This window comes from Pleurodeles waltl, chromosome 4_2 (assembly GCF_031143425.1).
Source record: "Pleurodeles waltl isolate 20211129_DDA chromosome 4_2, aPleWal1.hap1.20221129, whole genome shotgun sequence".
NCBI classification, from domain to species: domain Eukaryota; kingdom Metazoa; phylum Chordata; class Amphibia; order Caudata; family Salamandridae; genus Pleurodeles; species Pleurodeles waltl.
Window position 1 is genome coordinate 941,053,507 of NC_090443.1, and position 19,498 is coordinate 941,073,004.

Here is a 19,498-nt window from a genome sequence, read left to right on the forward strand (position 1 = left end):
AGGCAAGGACTTACTTCAATAAAAGCAACCATAATTATGAGTAGTTCATCCTGTCAAAAGCACAGGATAAGTCTATGAAAGCTATGAACAATGGTCATTGCTTTGATAAGGCATACTTGCCAATTAACAAATGAGGATTTCAGCATTGCTCCATTGTACCTAGCGGCTCCCTAAAATCAAATTAACAGGGACTGAAAACGCTATTCCCATTTGCCAAATCATGAATCCTATTGAAAAGAACTATACCGATGATTTTCATCATAGAATTGATAAGAGATTTTGCTTGCTGTTACTGTTAATAGGTTTGTTAATGTTAATAAATTTATAAAGCACACGTATACCAAAAACAAGGTGTCTTGGCATGGTTCCAATTGGTGACGCTATTCCAACCGGTTACCCTCCGGAAAGATGGGAACTATAATCGATGTCACCTAGGATTAGGGCAGCTGAGAATTGCATGAATTTTTAAACATGTTGGCTAATGGAGGGAGGCACACATCGGTATAGCATTTGAACAAGTCCATTGGTGCCCTATTTGGCTCTAGGGCTTTGCCAGATGGTCTCTGACATATAACGAGAAGGACCTTGTGATAATCAAAGCTTAGTTTTGGACCTGAAGCAGAGTAGTTAACATTACCTAGTTTAGAAATAGTACCAGTAGTGGAGAAATATATGCTCTTACAATACAAAAGCCATTGGTTAGCTGTGATGAGGGTGCTCAAAAAACTTCGGATTTTTCATTTTAGAAGCCTCTGTTAAATGTTCCCTGTTGTTATTTCTAATCTCAGACTTCCTCTGTTTAGGACCACTTTATAATGCGCTTGACCGGCTATATCCTCCTCTGAGATTCTGCATTTTGTTGATAGAGCTTCACACAAATTCCTATTCGCACAAGAACCAGGTGTATTAAACCATCACTGTGACAGTGCTGCTCGTTGAGATGTAAGCTTAAGAAGTTCAATGTTGCTGCATTGGCACAAATGATCAAAAGCTCTCATGATAGAAACACTATTTGCAGTTCCTGAGAGACAAATCGTAAAAATATTGAGATTACATTTTACTAGGAAATCTAGAAACAAGCAAGGATTAGACAAATTCCACTCTAATTTTTGCCTGTTACTTGGGAGTGGGATGGTTTGTAATCTGAGCTGGATTGCGGCCAATAGCCAAAGGAGTCACAAAAAAAACCCCAAGGCCGGACTAGCCGCACTGGGTATTGGGCGTTTCCCCGGGAGGCTGGAAGGATGGGGGACGCTTTAGTTACTGGTGGGCCAGTTTTGTAGACAATGCATTGGTTTTACAATGGTAGGCCTGAGACATGTTTAACGGGTTACTTAAGTTGAAGGCCCACTGGTGGAATTTAATTTACAGGCGCTGGGCACAGGTAGTGCACTTTATTAGGGACTTATAAGTAAAGTAAATATGCCAGTTGGGTAGATGCCAGTGTTACCATGTTTTAGGGAAAGCGCACACACACTTTAGCACTGATTAGCAGTGGTAAAGTGTGCAGAATCCTAAGGCTAGCAAAAACGAAGGCAGCTTCCAATTGGGAACAGAGAGATTTTCCAAGTTTGGTGTCTCTGGAATCATAAATTGAAATCACAGTTTATGGTGAAATTGGTTTTTAAATTGCAGTTCTGAAAATGCCACTTTTGGAAAGTTGCAATTTTCTTACTTTAGCCATTTTGGTGCATGCTGCGTGTCTCTGCCCACATGTATGGTGTGGTGTGACAGCTGGACTTTGTGTATTCCTCCTAGAGAGGCACACACAAAAGGAGCTTAGGTGTGACCTAATGGGCCCTCATGGGCCATTGTGGGCAGGATGGGAGGGACTATGGTCACTTCATAGGCATGTCTTTGAAGTCTCCCCCTCATCAAAGGCACAACTGCCTATAAGTACTGGATCTCTGACGCCACCACTGCAGTACACTTCTGAAACAGCGGATACTCTGCCAGGTGCAAAGGTTCCTGTGTTGTCGGCAGCATTGTTTAAGTGCAGGAAGGGGCACCTTCCTGCACAGAAACAATCTATAGAGGTGTTTTCCTCTTTCTAGGTGTGCTGCAGAATGCAGCTCACTTAGAAAGAGGAAAACACAAGGAGAAATAAAGATATTTCTCCTTGTTTTGCCTGCCCTGGGGAGGCATAGGATTTTGACGCATTCCAAGGTTTTCAAGTCCTTGTAAATCTTGAAATGAGTCAAAACCGCTGGGACTTGCGTGATAACACCCACAGCAACGCCCATGGAACACCTCCTTTGCACAGAGTAATGCGAAGCAGCGATTTGCACTGTGTTGCCTTACTCAAGATATGGCTTTGTGTGGCTTCATGAATCTGACTCAGAGCTTTGTGTGTTGCATGTACCACTGGTGCAGACGTGAAGCAGGGCTCATAAATATGCCCCCTAGTGTTCAGTAGACCCTTGGTTGGAAAACAATGCTCTAATCCACATGTTTTACAGTACACCAGAAGCATTCTTGCCTGGTCACTGTGCGCAATGAACAACCTTTTCGGAGGCAGTGGTACTCCTCTGAATACTAGATTTCTGTGAGGTCCAGCAGCACAGTCGTGAAGGAAATATTACAGTTCATTACATTGTGGGTACAGTCACCTTGGGTTCAGTGGCTCAATAAGGCAGGTGACAGTACCTAGGGGGCCTTACCAACATTGTATCCATTTTTTTCATGGGAATGTACAAACCCCATTGTGCCCATCTTAGGTTTTGCTTATTTGTAGGCAAACTCTGAGGGTTTTCTATATCTCTATGAAGCATTTTTGCTTGTATTGCACTGGTTGCAGTCAATATGCCAGTCTAACTATCAGCATCTTTGCAGCTATTGAATTCTGTGGCTTTTCTGGCTTTTCACTGGACCATGAGAAATCTCTTTCACATCCTGCTCTTGGACAAGAAATTCAGAAGTAGATTATTTTGGAGCTTTCACGGTGAAAGACAGATAAAAAATGGCCATGGATTGTATCAGACCAGCCAAAGGTTTCACGGCACAGCCATCAAATGATTAGTTTATACAAATGTCAGATTAGGAAGTGCTCCGCATTTCTCATTGAGATCCAACCTCACAGCTGGATAAGCAACTGTAGAGATAAACTATTGTTAAGGGAATGAATGCAGCACACTTGGAAAGAGAATAAAATAGGAGAACTAAAGATGTTTTTCCTCGTTGCACCTCTAGCGGGAAGGCGTTGCATTTTGACACGTTCCCAGGTTTACCAGTTTTGTTAAAATGGGAATGCACCAAAACCCCTTGGTGGATACGTGGAAACACTCACACTCCACCCATGGAACGCCTTCCCAGGGCAGAGTAAAGCAAGGCAGCGACTTGTGCTGTCTTGCGGTACTCCAGATTTACCAAGCAACGCAAAGCAACATAAGGACTCTTTATCTTGACAGATATAAAGAAACTCCTAATTTCTATCTCTCGAAGTACTACCTAAGGGAATACACTACCTTTGCAGCTTTTTTATTCCCCATAGTTCTATACTTATAGCCTGAATTTTATATTGTCTGGCTACTGTGTTTTTGTTGCACCTCTTATTCCTATGTAAAGTGTTGAGCTGCCCTGGTGGGTCTATTTCTTGCTATATAAATCCCAAGTAAAATAAAATATATTTTAAAAAAACTGAAACAGGGACTAACATAGTCAGTAATCGCTGGCTTGAGCTCCTGCCATATCCCACCTAACCTGTTCATTGGCTGACCATTTGAAGGGGCACCAAGGACAGTAACAGGCAGGAATCTAGAGACTTGCCTAAGCTGACACCAGATCTCCTGGTTGAACAATCAGCTTCCTCAGAAACCTGGACAATGTGCTGCTTTTACCTGCGATTGCCTGTCTTTCTTACTGCTTCTCAGATGCACCCTCCACATGCAAGATTCGGGCAAACCTGAAGTCGCCCACCTTTCATGCCCACTATGCATCTGTAAACATAGTAGAGAAGAAGCCTTTCCATTTCCTAATCTTTCTCCTTCCGAGCTGAATGGAGCTCCTTTATATTCGTACTGACATGCCGCCTATGCACAGAAATCAGTCAATTCAGAAGCCTGCATCCACAAGGATAAGCTAGCTTTTATTTTACATACATTTGAATTAAATGATTAATTTCATGGAACACGTGTGTTTAAAATGACAAATAAAAAATGCCAATAGGGAAGGGCGTCCGTAAACATCCACACAGCTGTGACATCCCTGCCATTTTTTTTTATTTAGCCCTGGATGTCTTCCTGCATTTTTGGTTTTCTGAAAAGCTAGTAGGGCGCAGAATTCATAGCTGCTTTTTAAAGTACGGATTTGGTACTTCACAGGAACAGACATGGTGCGCTTTAAGAATGGGGGAAACAATTGGTCTCGTCCCTGGGTGGCATGCTGCCAGAATACTTGGCCACATTTTATAAGGTGGAAAACGAACTTGGTACAATTGAGTGTGGGTTTGGCACAGAGATGCAGGCACAAGCACTACCAGGTCCTTGTCTGGTCCCCTACTAGAGTCTTCAAGTTATGCCAAGCCTTGCCAGACGCTGCAACCCTCCCAAACCCCCGACCATGGATAAGGACTCAGCAATTACCCAATTCCATGTTTATGCCTCATAATAGTTGATTCAGTTGTGGAGATACCAGCCAGAATCATCAATTACGGCCACTGTATCTTTGCATCTAAAATCCGAAAAGTCTGTTGCGCTCGTAATCAGGATCTTTACCTGAAGGGGTCAGACCATCTACATCAGGAGCGGCTCCTCCATTAGGGCGGAGGAGCGTCACCCCTCCCCCCCCCGCCAGCAGCAGTAGGAGCTGCAAACCTTTAGAAATAAAATATAATAAACGCTGTTTATAATCGTTTTATTTTTAAAGGGGTGGGCCATGGGGGTGATGAGCAGTGAGGGGAGTGCACAGAGCACTCCCCACAGTGCGCATATATGTTTGGCCGGCCGTCTCGGGCCGGCCAAACACACATGCGCACAAGGTCTCTCTCCAACCCGGCACTGTGTTGCCGAGTTGGAGAGAGCCGGCCCAGGCTCCACTCTGCGTTGGAGCACCCAGCCAGGGCGCTTCAGCCAATCATAACGCTGCTTTGAGCAGCATCATGATTGTCGCTAGGCAGGCTGGGAGCCTGTGCCTGGAGAGAGTGGCGGCTGTACAGCAGCGACGACTTTAAGATAGGTTTAATTTTTTAATGTATTTTTTTAAATTATTTTTGTTTTGTTTCCCCCAGCCCTCGTCCCACCACTTTACCGAGTCGCCAGCCGTGACTGATCTTTATAAATCCTGCTGATGGCAGCTTGAGTCCTTCATATAAATGTAATGTTTGTGAATGTTACAGGCCATTATTGCTGTAGGTAAATTTGCACAGTAAATGCTTCACAAACACCGATGGTGAACCTTTCATTACAGTTACCCATATCTGATCATAAATATTTACTTTGAGAAAAAACTTATGTTTTCCTGTTCTTCCACTCTACCGTTTCAATATCTGTAGACTAAATACTTTAATCTTCTCCAATGCCAACCAACTGCTCTGGATTCCTTTATGTTCTAACACTTATTGCCCTTCTCATAAAAGGCTATTATATTTTATCAAGCAGCTGCCACATTGAGTTGCCTGACAGAACAATTTTGCCCTTTATTATTGTATTGGCTACTACCTATGTTCTCTCATATTTTGTGGTTATGCTTTGAACTCAATGTCAATTCTCAATAAACATTTATTGAACAAAACAAAAAGAAAAATGTATGCTTTCAAAATGGAGGTTAAGTGGTACCCATGAAGAACAACCCAATCCTTCTTTCTCTGCAAGAATAAAAACAGTGAGATGTCACAAGGATTCTGTGGCCCGTGACATCAAAAGGTCGACATGTTTCAGCACTGTAACTGCCACCAGGGGTCAATCGGCTTTGTTCAGGACCAGATTCTTATGTTAAATCCATTCATGATTGGTTGAGTTTTTCAACTTATTTCAATGCATTTATAACAAATTGAAAAAACATGCATACAAAAATACAGGCCATACTTAGGACCCTTTCCTTGATATGGTCATAGCTGAAAAGAGATAATATATAATCGTCATAGTCATGAACTTAAAAGACATTCCAAATTGGATGTCATATCACTAAGACACAATATCCCTTTAGAGGTGGTAAAGCATGCTAAAACGTGTGATTCACCCTTCAAACCGTCAAAACAAATTCCTCAAAGACTCAAATATATACAAATAAAGGCACAATAGACAGATGAAAAATATAATAAAATCAACATTTCAAAGTGACAGTGTACAACACGCACACACAAAGTGGTAATGGTGTCATTCTATCTACATGACTTATCTATTAATAAGGAATCATCATAGGGTTTGCCGAGGGGACGGTCCCTGTAGTCAAAGACTAAAAAGAGGACAACAATTAGTTTGCTTTGTGATGAACTCTATCAAATTGTCCTACTGATGATGTAGGCCACTCTAAGAACTAGCTCCAAGACTGAAGACATTCACAAACAACATCTAAACACCCTTAAAGAGAAAGATGGATGTAGACTATGTATAGGGGAGACAAATTATGTCTGACTGGTAAGCACACTCCTCACTGCAATGATTATTATTTTTTCTTCACTGAACGTACAAAGTGCAGGGATCCAGTATCCCTCTGGCTAGCCAGCCAGGTTAGTCCAAAAAACTCTGATTGTTGGTGAGCCCTGTATGCTCTTAGGTTTGTATACAACTATATTTGTACTAACCCTGAAACAAGGATGTCAGCAGGCATCCATGGTCCCATTTACCACACACATGTACATTAAGGGGCATCTTTAGCAAACGTTCATGCAGCACAGCAAGCCACCTTGTTGTGCTGTGTGAAAGAGAAAGGGCAAAAACATTCTCTATTTAACATTATATGGTGCAGCCCTTGCACTGGCACCCTTTTCGCTGCCTAGCATCATTGCAGACACCCTGGCGCTGTGGCGCAAGGGTGCCTGCATTGTAGGCAGGATTGTTTTGGACAAAAACAATCCTCAGAAGCATTTCCCTCTTTCTAAGTGTGCTGCGGAATGCAGCACATTTAGAAAGAGAACAACAAGGAAAAATCAAGATATTTCTCCATGTTGCCCCTCCCTTGGGAAGGTGTAGCATTTTAACACATTACCAGGTTTCCCAGTGTTGGTAAATCTGGGAATGCACCAAATCCCATGGGTGGATGCATGGGATCACCCACCGAATGCCTTCCTGGGGTAGAATAACGCAAGGCAGTGATTTGCACTGCGTTGCGTTACTCTAGATTTATCCAGCCATGCAGGGCTACACAAGGTGACCTTGCGTAGCTTGATAAATCTGACTTAGCAGTTGTGTGCCCTTGTGCCCCCTTGCATGGAGCAAGGGCAACGTAACTCAATGATAAATATGCTCCTAAACATTATCCTCTTTTTTTCTATTGTGCATTGAGTTTTGTGTAATTTCCAATTTTGTAACCTATAATTTCCATTGAAATTATATTTGTATATTAAATAAGACATTGTTTAATGTTACCTTCCCACAAAACTCACATACATTCTTATTGCAGTTGTTAGTTCTTGTCTACTGTGTCTATACTTGCCCTATACAACCTCCTTGGAGCTAGGCCTTGACTGTCTTCCATATCTCTCTTGACAGCTAAACAAGAAGGCATAATGGTACCAGCTTTCAACTACTAGTGCTTGTGGCACGGGTTGCTACATGCCCCCAACAGCCTTCTAGAGCATTTGATGGCCCTTGCAACTATATGTCCCAAAGATCAAACCTTAGCTTGACACTGACTACATGAATGTATGGCAGGGCCATAAGACACCTTTCTTTGTTGTGAATAGCAACACTTTACAATCAGAAAACGCTTAACAACAGAAAACAAACTTTATGTTTTTTTTTCTACAAATCTTCATCTATCCACACCGTCAAAGTGGAACGTAGGACCAAAATAAAGGCTGATCTTGTCACATCCCTGCAAGCCCTAAATATGAACTGTGATGATTGTGATGATAAATGTCCTGACATAGACTCCATAGGAACTACATTGCTAATCATGGAATCAAAGGTGAGGAGCTTAGACCCTGCTGCTGATTAGCTTGAGTCAACAATGGTTGATATTCACCACAAAGCAGAGGTGGATGAACTGAAGTGAGAAGATCTTACAAACAGGTCTAGGAGGAATAAGTTTCAATTTAAATCCTTGGAGGATGGTGTGGAAACCCAGACCTAAACACCTTTGTGTTGGGTCTCTTCTCTTCAATGTGGGATGATGAATATAATGAGGTCAAACTTGTGGTGAAAGGATGAATTGTCTAATATCAAAACTCCTTATGACACTCCAGTGTATACTCTTATTTCAACAATCACTGATAAATTAAAGAAGGAGAAGACTAGATACAGGTGGACTTCTACCTGTGCCATAGCTTTGAAATATGCTAAAAACACAAAACATTTGACCAACACATAATAGATAGAGAAGAATCTAGGCACCAGAGGTTTAGTAGGAGGGCAGGTAAAGGGCCACATGCAATGCTCAAAACCAAATGATCATTGGACACACCTCCAGTGATCCGATTTGAAAAACTTGGAGGCCAGAGTCAACAGTAGATCAGGACTGGACTAGGTTCCAGAGACAGCAGCGCTGGTGACTCCCAATATTAAGACTTAGGGCCTCATTAGGAGTTTGGCGGGCGGCAGAGGCCACCCGCCAAACTCTTTCAGACTGAAAACTGCCACTCCAGTTTTCTGCCCGCTGGCCTAATTATGAGTTTTCCGCTGGGCCAGCGGAATACTCACCACAACATTCACGCTGGTTCGTGATTGAGCCGGCAGCAATGTTGCGATGCGTAGAGTGCGACAGCACCTGTCGCGCTTTTCACTGCCCGTAATTCGGGCAGTGAAAAGCGTGACAGAACTGTCCATAGGGGCCCATGCCAAGGTCCATGGTATCGTCAGGCTGTTAACCTGGCGGTCGGACCGCAGTAGCCCGGTCTTAATATGGAGGCTGGACTGCTGCTTTGACAGCGGTCCGATCTCCGCCGCGGCCCTGGCGGTCTCAGGACTGCCAGGGTTGTAATTCAGGAGCATACACCCTCATTAAGAAATAATTATGCCACATCTCCGGTGGAACGACACATTGTTAAAATGCATCCTCCCTCTAACTTCCCAGTAATCAAGTTCATGGATATTAGTCAGACCTCTGCTAACCATAGGGGTGGTAATAGAACTTTGGAACTGAGGAGAAATGAAGCTAAATGGATAATTAGATTGAGAACCATAGAATTTGGAAGTAATTTGGACGATGATAAGTACCACTTTTTTTTAAATACATGAGTTTTTTACATATTGAAATATGTTATATACAAGGTATTGGGAGGGTTTGTATACATTTTTTTCCTACTTATGTGGTACATAGAATATTTGTTCACTATTTTTATTAACTGCATATTTTTCTATTGGTTTGCTATATAACAGTCATCTGATGGTCTTGATTAGTGAATGTGCATGTTTACAAACATTTCGAAATATATATGTATCATTTAATAACTCGGTTACAAGACGGATCTGACGTTTCACCACTTGTTTCTTAAGTGATGTGAATTTTCTTAACAGAGATGTGATTGTTCGCTATGTGATGTAGGATAAGCTTTGTGCTATACTGTCAGAGTCACCAGATCCTCGGGGTCTGTGCACGTTCCCAACACTTCCACCACAAGACAGCTCCAATACTCTGATTAGATATCTCACAGAGTCTAAGAGAGTCCAAGTGGGGAAAAGGGGATTAGGAAGGGAACAGCTGGGAAGGAGACCTGTAGGAAGCAAAAGGTTAAAACACACAACATCAAAATTACATCTCATGAAATCAGTCCTATGCTATGACTCTAAGCATCATCATTCTGAAAACATGAACAACCTAAGAATAATCTAAAATGACTAGGCTTTTAGATGACTGAATGCCTGTAGGGGAATCAAGAGAGGTTAGATAAATCTTTCAGATTCAAGTACTTTCTTTAGCATGAGAATCAGGAAACAATCTGAAGAATTTCCAAACCATCATATGAATCTTATTTTAAGAATACATGTACATATCAGGAACACATAGCATTACATCTAGAACTCTGGTCTCTTTTTGTTCTCTCAAAACATTGGAAAGTAAATTGCGCACATTGCAGGTTTGGTTTTCATAGAAGTATTAAACACCATAGAAGGATTGTGCACCATGAATAACACAACGTAGATTCAAGAAATAAATCATGAGACTTGTCAAACTCGAATACTACCAAGTAATGCCTTAGAATGGTAGCGCTCAGTAAAAAAAACATGATTTAAACACGAGGAAGGAATCACGCGTCTTGCCGATTCGAATGCCACCATGTAACTGCCAAGGAATGGTAGCACACAATGAATATCATGAATTAAACACGAGAAAAGGAAGCGCACAACTTGCCGATTCGAATGCCACCATGAAACTTCCAAGGAAATGGTAGCGCACAATGAATATCATGAATTACGCACAAGAAAAGAATCGCGCGTCTTGCCGATTCGAATGCCAGCATGAAACTGCCAAGGAAATGGTAGCGTACAATGAATATCATGAATTAAGCGCAAGAAAAGAATCGTGCTTCTTGACGATTCGAATGCCACCATGAAACTGCCAAGGAAATGGTAGCGTACAATGAGCATCAAGGGTTAAATCATTAGGAAATGAATTGCGCGTCTTGCCGATTCGAATGCCAGCATGAAAATGCCATGAAAAGTCCAAACGCACATTCACACGCGCAAGAGAAAATTGTTTATCATGAAGAATTAGGCCCAAGAATTTGAGAGTCCTCGATAACGGAGTCGGGGGCCCAGCCCAACCTCCGTCTTACCGCCTTGATTAAGGATCACCACTGCAGTATGAAGGGCAGAGGCCTGGAAGATCAAGGTAGGCCACCGGAACAGGAGCTCAGGAAGTTGCTGCTGCTCTGCACCAGGACCTCTGAATAGTGAGCACGTGGAGCTGGGCTGGCTCCCTTTTATAGAGTCTTGGCCCAGTCCACAACCACACCCAGGCATGCTGCAGGGAAAGCTTCTAGAAGGCCCTGGAAAAGGACCACACCCTGACACACTCTGAAAGCCTGCAGCAATACATTGCAAATGAACAGTATTTATAAGCACCTTAAGAATGGGTCTTCAGGATTGAATTCTGCAATGCAAAAGGTTAAACAATAACATATCAGCACAATGCATAAATTACATTATCTTGAGAGTGTTGGCTTTTTGCATTCTAGTCGCCAGTAGAGCGCGCACTGTCCTGGTGTTGACATATACGGGGTTGTTGCAATTGACGGTAATGTGTTATCTGGTACTGCCAAGATGGCCGCCCGATTTGACTTTGTTAAGACTAGTGTTGTATTGTTGATGGTGGTGGTGGGTACTGTTTCTTTTTCTTTTAAATTATCAACATCAATCCAGTGAATATGTCCTGTCCGGTTTTAGTCAGAAACAAGATTTTGAAATTTTTATAAAGGAATAGGTACAATTATTGGTAGTTTGAATTGGGAGTCACCCTGGACAATACTAAGTTTATGAGTAATTTTGTTTCTAGATGTAAAAGGGGCTCCTTCGTTGCTGGTTCTGCCCAGGAGGTTGACGCTGACTTTATCACATGCCAGCGCTTGTATCGTGATTTGGACGGTCTGATTAAAAGGACTTTTAAACCCCACTTGGCCCAGTGTGATACTTCCATTACACAAGTAGTGGACATTCTGTATAAGATTGGTACGTAGAGTTCGTATTGGTTACAATTTTGGGCAATATTAATCACGGTTACGGTCTGGACTTAATAATGTATCTGTTTCTTCATAGTTCTCTACTTATGAACTAAGGATACCATTAGCAAATAAGCTATTCACTGTGCATGGGTTTTGTGTCACAACCACCTTTGTGTTTCTTTGAGATTTTCTGATTACTATACTGTGGAAGATTTGCTCTCAGAATCTTGGAATATGGATGTGCATGTTTTTGCTTCCCAAAGTTCATTTTCTTCTTTGCATTATAGTTGCATGGGTAGTTTAGGACTATTTAGGGTCTAATCTATATAATATGCATCATGTAGGTTTGATGTTGTAGGGGACATCAGGTGTTTTTTCCTTTTATGGTTGTGATTTTTTGTGGGTTTTTGGTAATGCTAATATGTTTATATTAATAAGTTCAAAAGTGTAGAGGGTTTGGAGATAAATTATATATTGTGTTAATTATTGTAATTAATATGATGTTTTGTGTTGTGATTTAACAGCCTTGAAAAAGTCTGTATGTGGACGAAACACGTGTCGGCTGAAGCTCTACCATAAGGGGCCGAAGTATACATCATTTGGCTCTTTTGTCTCCAAATTTGGATTTTTGAGAACATTTTAATACATCACATTCTGTATGTTAATGTTATATTGCAATCCTTGTTTTTGTATATATGTACTATGTTTGTCATATGTTATTTATTCTTTATATGTGCTTATTAAAAATCTAGTTTTGTACTAATAGTGGGTACTTATGTTTAGATAGAAGAATAAACACCCATATCTATCTTGTTAAACTATCCTAAAAAATATGGGATTTATAATTTTTTCCATTTGGATTCAAATGTCTCTGCCTACATGAGTTAAATGTGCTCTATATTATATATGGTGTGCTCCGCTATCTCGTGAGTTTATGTATTTATTGTTTTTTCTGCGGAGATGCCAGCATGTACATCCTGGCAACAGTGTACTTTAGTGTATGAGCACCAGAGTTGCTTACTACATGCATAGAAAATTATAGGAATGTGCATTCATCTGTCGGTCAGCGTTGCCATTCTCGTTGGGTTGTAATGAGGGTCTGAATCTCACCCACTGGAATCTAAAATGGTTTTGTCTGAGGCTCCACCTGAAGATAGAGGGGCAGACTCATGGAGGCATTCCCTTCATAGGCAGTTCACTGATCCTCCTCTAACCTTCTATAATTTCAGACCATGCACAGCAGATACACAGATGCCAATAGGAACTGTGGAAATCAGATTTACTTCACACTACATGGTAAGAAGGTACTGGATGGGTGATGCCAACCAGTGTCTCAGCTCAACTAGCATGAAGGTGTCAGATGCTATGGTCTGTCAAGGTGGACTCAAAGTGCTTAGGGGACACCCACATATTGCTGGGATGATTTCTCTTGCACTCTCACCTGTGGTTAGCCACATAGGAGTGATCTCACATTTAAAGCCTAATCCCTAACTTTTAGTCATGGTCAGAATCATAACCTTTAACATCAAAGGGTTGAACTCCCTTAAGAGGCTCACAATTTGGCGCTTCTTATTGGAATCGAAGAGTGATGTAATCAGACATAAAATACACACTAATGTATCAGGTTCACTGATACATCCCTCTGCAGATCAAAATGCATACTGATGTTGAAGATATAATGGTCCTAAGAATTACAATAAAATATGATTGACCAACCAGTGAGCCAACAGAGAAATAGAGCTGACCTAAATAAACTGGTGGCTCAAGGTAGCTGACTGAAAGAACCTTTATGTGTATTGTTGTGGGCTGCTGAAGCTTTCTCTTACCAGACCTAATGTATAGAGAAGTACTAAACAACAAGGTAACAATAGAGTACAGCCACAGCTAGTTTTATGTTGAGCAAAGCCGTACATGTAATTGAATCAGTCCTAACCTCTCATGCCTTTCAGATGCACAGTCGTATTATAAAATCGACACACCTCCTGATAGGCCATTCCACATTAAACCTTGTATTTACATTCCACTAAATATTTGGATGCTGGTGTGACTTCTTTATAGCTCCTAAAGCCCTCTGAGGTCATCACCAGGAATGTCGGAAGCATTGGTGGGGCAGGGATTCAAAACCTTTGTGGGACCTCTCTTAGGGCCAGATGTGCAAAGTTATTAGCGGTCGCAAACTGTGAAAGTTGCCATTTGCTACAGCTAAAAGGCCTTGTACCATGTACCAACTCTATTTTGCGAGTCGATAACCTATTACCAACTCACAAAATAGGGTTTGTGACTCGCTATTAGGAAGTGGCGTGCCAAGGCGTCCCTTCCTAACAGCGAGTCGCAGGGGGATGCATGATTGTTTTGCGACTGAGAATGTGGTAACAAAACAATCGCAGTTACAACCAGTTTCAAATTGGTGGTGACCCATTTGCATACTGGACGTGGTCCCCAAGGGACCCCTTCCCCTTTGAGAATGGGGGTGCCAAAAAGTTTTTCAGAGCAGGCAGTGGTGCCACGGACCACAGCCTACTCTGAAAAAATGAAAATGAAACTTTTTCAAATTTTTGTAAGGCATCCCATTTTCCTTCAGGGAAAATGGGCTGCATTTAAATAACAAAAAAAATCCCTATGCCTGCTGGCCATTCCCAAATGGGTTGCAAATTGCAACCTGTCTCATAAATATTAATGAGACAGGTCCCTTGCGACCCATTTGTGAATCGCAAACAGTGGCTGAGACACTATTGTACATCAACTTTTGTGACTCGCAAATTGCGTGTCACTAGAAATCGCATTTTGAAAGTTGCAAAAGCTGACCGTCGTAAATCTGGCCCTTAGTCTTCTAATTCAAGAAGCAGCTCATAGCTAGGAAGACACTACTCTGGAAAAAGTGAAAACACAGTATTTGGCACCACTTAGTGGTGTTGCTGCTTCTGTGTGATGAAGGAACAAGTCAGGCCTTCTGTTTTAGGATTGCGAGACGGAGGCCCCAAATTGAGCGAGGCCAGGGCAAAGATCCACAGCTGCCCCCTCCCCTTCCGGCGGCTCTAGTTATGAAACGCATAAAGCAACTAAGTCTTCCACTTAAAATTAGGCGAACATTAAAGGGAGAATAAGAGGACACAAATTAGCACCATACAAGTTTATATTTCAGAATCTCTCCTTTGATTTATTGAATTCTGTCACCGACATTATTCCAGGTCCTTTTGAACAAAGTTCCTCCCATAAGCCATCCAGGTGTATATCCATACATTGCACAGCGTTTTGAAGGGAGGTACTGGTGTGTTTGCTTGAAACGCCTCTGTTGGAGTGTTGCTGATTAGTTTGGGTTGAGAACAAAGGACCAGGATGAGAAAGGCTAGCATTCCTTTTAACAGGAGGGGCCAGTAGGCATCTCTCTCCTGAAGGAATGATCTCTTCTACTAGACTTAAGGTGACCACAACTGCCAACCTGTCTCAACTCAGAGAGATGACAGTAGTCAGTGTCAAAATGAGGAGTGCACTTTGGGTGGCTGTGTTCACCATAGAGCCATGCCTTGGGGTCTCAATCAGTGCTTGGTCTGAGCCAGTAGCTGCTGGTGCGGACCACTGGCACTTATTTTTCTGCATCAAATAATGACTGTGAGCAAGAGAGGTAAAAACACAAAAAGGGGAAAGGAGAAGGAAGAGAAAGACAGGAAAACTGACACAAAGGGAGAAAGCAGAGATGTAAGGAGTAAGCTAAAGGCGCAGCTGTGCCTGATAGTGGTTTAAAGAGACATAAGCTGGATTTAGGACTATTCAGTCTTGGTATTTGGTGCACTGACATTTAATAGCACCTGCGTCCATGCTTCTGAGCCGAGCCCTGGGCACGCTTTATTTTACAAACTAAGCACTGGTCTCAATCCATTACAGAGGAGGTCATCTGGGAACCTAACTATCTTGTTTGCTGAGGCAAAAATCTAAAACCTACAGAGACCTACTGTGACTCTCCTAGCCGCCTAATACACACCAGGGTGCATGCTCTTGAGAGCCATGTAAGGGACATTTGTAACAAACAACTGTTAGGCTGAGGAGATTTCCACTACTCAAACTGTACAACTATTAGTAATATAAGTACATCCTTTGTGGAGGTGAAAGAGCTGATGTGACTCTGGAACATTAAATGTGTAATATTGTTTGCTACTGAATTTGAAAGCAAGTCTATTTCTTTACCTCCCTGGAGGCAGCCATGGACTTACATGAGACCTTATGAACTCCAGATGTGGATGAAGGGTGGCAGGTGCACTTCGACCTGCACCTCTGGAGGTAAAAAAGCATTAAGACTAAGGGCCTGATTATGACCTTTGCGAATGGGATACTCCGTCACAGACGTGACGGATATCCCGTCCGCCTTATCACAAATTCCATTATATACAATGGAACTTGTAAAATGGCGGGTGGGCTATCGGTCACGTTTGTGACGGAGTATCCCATCTGCCAAGGTCGTAATCAGGCACTAAATGTTATTTTTAGATACCATTCCTATAATTTGTTATCGCCAGATTTGCATCTAGTCATTCTTACACCAGTAATAATTGGGGACTGATGCTACTCCTTATTTTTATTACTTGGTGACTTTAGTTTGTATTATTGATAATTACTCTGTGATAAAGATGAGATTATTATGGACTGCATCGTGCTGGTGCTCTGTCTGCCTCCAAGTGTATGTTTTCAGAGTGTTTTTCATTGCTGCTAAGGGCAGTTCTTATTGTAGGGTATGGGTGTCAGGTGCAAGGGGGTTGGAACTGTTTTGGTTAATGTATTATGGTTAAGATTTGAAGGTGGTAAGTACCACTTTCCCTTGGGATCAAATAATTGTATACATTAGTAAATTAGTAGTGCCTCATTAGTAGAACCACCTGTCACTCTATGCAATTGTACAGACTGGATTGCTTATGTTGTATATGCAAGATTGTTGTGTAATGCAATGCCGCAATGTTCACATTTTTGATGTACCGCTTTCTTCCAGCAAAACAAAAAATAAAGATACAGAACAACCTTGCCAGCAAAAATTTCATGTCACGAGGCAGCACTCAACATGGGCCCAGATTTACAAACACTTTGCTTTGTTTTAAGTTTTTTAACAGAATCCGGCACAACATGTTGTGTTGGGATGTACAATCCAACACAAATCATGATTTGCTTTGAATTGTAACACAAAACTGTGCAATGCGCTGCCTTGTGTTACTTTGCCTCATGGGGATTTTCCACGGTTGCTGCATGAGTGTTACCATCCACCACCAAAGAGTTTTAATGAAAATCCCTATCAACAAAGAGTTGTTGGCAGGGATTTGCTCCAAAATCCTGCACCTCTTCGAGGCAGGTGTAATGAGGAGAAACGTTTTTGTTTCTGCTCGTTTTCCCCACTTATACATACGTATACGTGGGAAATGCCTTAAAGCATAGTTTTTGTACAGGAAGGGACCCCTTTCAGCACACAACCTATTCTGCAGTCAAAAGTGGGCCACAGATGAAGAGCACATTCACTTGCTGCACTACGTGGCTTTAATGCAAATTGCGGACATAATTTTTTCTATGTCAGCGTAATGGGACATGAACACCACACCGAAAATTCCCTTTTTCCACATTAAATATGAAATACAGAATCAAAACAAATGTTTTAATTGATTATTGCTGTAGCATTTATTTTTTATTTTTACAAAAACATTGATTGATTTAATGCTAACAATAATACAGACATGTGGCATATATCCTGTTATATATGGACACTTTGGCGGTATATAGCATATCAGATGCAGATTCTTCTTTGTTCACTTACTATGCATTCATTCGAACATGAAGGACTTGCACAAAATGAATAACAGTGACCATAACTAATGCACCCATATTTCTTTCTGTTTCATAATCATATTATTTGTCTTGATCATAAAGTATTATCCTCAATATCCAACCCATATTATCGAAATATATTAATATTGAAGCTACAGATGCTAAAAACAAGTACATTCACAATATTTTAATAGATTACACTTGATTTTAGAAAGGTCTCACACTCAGTCTTAAAATGTGATCTGAATCTGCAGAACTAGTTCTACTACTTATGTATGGATTCACATGACCAAAGTGAAGCTTTGGGGAATTTCCATAAAGTGTAGGAGCAATTCACCTTCTATTCATTTTGCACGATTCTTCTTCATGAAATAACTATGTCTGCCTCCGTGAGAGGTCAATTTGTGACTTTTACTTTTTAGGGACTACAGTACGCTGTACCTCGGAACATTGATTTTCTGCATCTTTGCAAAATTGTCTTTCAAAGCTGTGATCCTGAGAGAATCCAGGAAGCTTTGCGAGATCAAAATGAAAAAGATGTTTTTCTTGTGGTATAGCAATGTAACCTAGACCTGTTTGAAGCTGAGCTGAAAGATCTTGGATAGACAGTATAAAGCAACAATGGCTTTCCACATCCATGCTATCATATAGAGAGATATGGCTAATTTTAGAGCAGCAGCGGTAGTCAGTAAGGACTAATTTATGGGATGAAAAACAAAAGAGGGGGAACGGTTTGGAGGACCCTAACTGGTAAAGAAAATTAAGGCATGCAGGGACATTAAGAATTGGCTATAGCAGATGCTGTCACATCCTCCAGTGAATAATCTATGATGTCTTTATCCTATGCTGATTTTCATTCATCCATTCAGGTTGCTATTTAATTACAAATTGGATAAAAGCTCTGCTTGCACAGGAGAATGGGGTGCTTTGAAAGGGTCTCAATTAACCATTGAATTAAAAAAAATCTAAATGCACTAAAAGAGTTTTCAGGGAGGAAGGTCTCTGCTGTAGATGGGCTGAGGTTTGTGTAGATTATGAAGATTTGCTAGCCCCTCACCTGTTATGGTTTATCAGAATCAGAATAATCAGAATCAGAATTATTTTATTGATTTAGATCTCGTCTGAGATAAACAATATTTATATTAATAAATCATTTCATTTAACAGAAGAAAGTTTAAAAACCAACAATCTCAATGGAGGCCCTTAGCACTTAATACATTACTAAAAACAATTTAAAACACTTACAAAGAATATAACAAACTAGTCCACTAGTAGGTGACTTTGCTAAAACAACAAATTCATAAATTTTAGATATTTCATATTTGAACACACAAAGGTTTTATGAATCGATTTCTAGCTTCCACCACCATCACATTTGAACAAACAGAAAATACATGGTTGAATTCCATCATTACAAAGGTCACACCTCCCGGTCTTGTTTCCTTCATCTTAACATTAGTACACATTGTCTAACACTATGTTCCAGAGAAAACATTGTGTATCCTTAATTCTGCTTAAAGGATATACTTTCAGAGTAAGACTTATACATTTGTATCACTAGTACAAATTATTCTAATGGCAGTATTTTTTAGAAACAATTTGAGTTGTACGGGTGTCCATATCTTTATGTTGTGAATCATACAGTGTAGTTTAGCACTGGTAACCCTGAGATTATTACTACAAGTGTAGTTTTTTTTTGCTTTTCAATTAAGGGTTTCCTGATTTAAGAAATCTCTTAAGGTGCCTTCGGATGCATGCAAAAAGGTATAAGCCCATCTAATCACATTTGCCAGAGATATTGAATAGACACTAGTAAAAGCAAGTTCTAGACATAAAGCTTGAACTGAAAATGTATGACTTAAAGACGTTTTCTTCTGAAGGTACTTTCCTTCGTATAGATTTAGAATGAACCCTTTACAAAGAAGGATATACGCAAGGCATCCG